The sequence below is a fragment of the Pinus tabuliformis genome, chromosome 2_2 (genome assembly GCF_031772625.1).
Source record: "Pinus tabuliformis cultivar Carrire ecotype Pingquan chromosome 2_2, CPIR1, whole genome shotgun sequence".
NCBI lineage: Eukaryota > Viridiplantae > Streptophyta > Pinopsida > Pinales > Pinaceae > Pinus > Pinus tabuliformis.
The window spans coordinates 16,482,868-16,484,187 of NC_142300.1; positions in this window are offsets into that span (position 1 = coordinate 16,482,868).

The window sequence follows — 1,320 nt, forward strand, 5'->3', positions numbered from 1 at the left end:
TCATAGGTTACTCATAAAAAATAAGTCACTCTAGAGTCAGAACCAACAGAAAGGCGCAACCTAGTGCACAAAAAGGGAAAGAGGAAAGTTGCACATAGTTTAGAGGAAGAGTAGAGCCGTGAGATGAAAACAGATCTAATCATCCAGAAAGTGGCCATAACAGTATAAAAGAGGAGGAAATAAAGGAAGCAGGAAGAAGAGATGAAGCAAAGGGAAGAAAAAGAGAAGAAAATATTGGAAGAAGAAAGGTGGAGAATAGAAGAAGAAGAAGTAGCACAGAAACATGCCGAAGAACAAGAGCATAATAAAAAACTAGAAGAGGAGAGAAAATAGTTGTAGGAGAAGGAACTTGCTCAAGAAATCATAGAACTGATTTTGATTCAAGACATGGAGGTGGAACCAGAGCCACTAAACCAAGATGTTGATCTTGTGTCAAGTACTTCACAGATCACCATTCAGTCTCCCCCTCCTCCGACATCAGAGCAAGATCCAAGTGAAGAAGAGGAAATTATTCTTCTTGATTATTGTCTAGTCATGGATACGTACATTAATCTAACTTACGATGAGCTTCCGAAGAATATTGTACAAGGAATAAGGAAACATTTTCCAAACGATATTACATCTCTAGCATTCATTACAGAAAGGGTGATTGTAACAGATACCAGGAGAAATTTAGAGGCCATTGTTGTTGCCAACGTTCCCTTCATAGATGCTACCAAGTCAAATATGAAGTATCGCATGGACGAGAATAGGAGGATGGAAAAGAAATTCCAGGATGCAAGGAAACAAATTGAGCAGCTCCAAGAAGAGATCTAGAAATCAACTCCCGCATAGGTATATCTAGAAGAACTTAAGGAAATCGTACTTGGTGAAGTATCAGCATTGGGAGAAACCATGCAGAGCCTTTATGAGGAGCTTTTCATCGTGCATAAATAAGTTGTTTTCTTGCATGAAATACAAGAGAAGTGAAAAGATAATGCTAAATACCTCAAATCTTTCCATACAGCCATTACTGTACTGCATGAGTGGTCAATGCAAAAAAAAGAGCATCATTTGAATTAGCAAAGAAAACAAGGCAACAAGAAGATTTGGAGAAAGCACAAGTTTGGATGATCATCCAGAGTAACAAACAACTTGCCTCATTCATCGCCAACATTTAGGCCTCATATGCACAACTATAGGATAACATGGATTTCATGGTGAAATCACACAAGATCCCTTCAATTGGCTCACTCATCGAAGCCAAGTGCAGGAATTAAGTCATGCCGAAGGTTGAAGCATACTTTGACCAACTCAGGTAGATTGCCACCAAGGAAGATT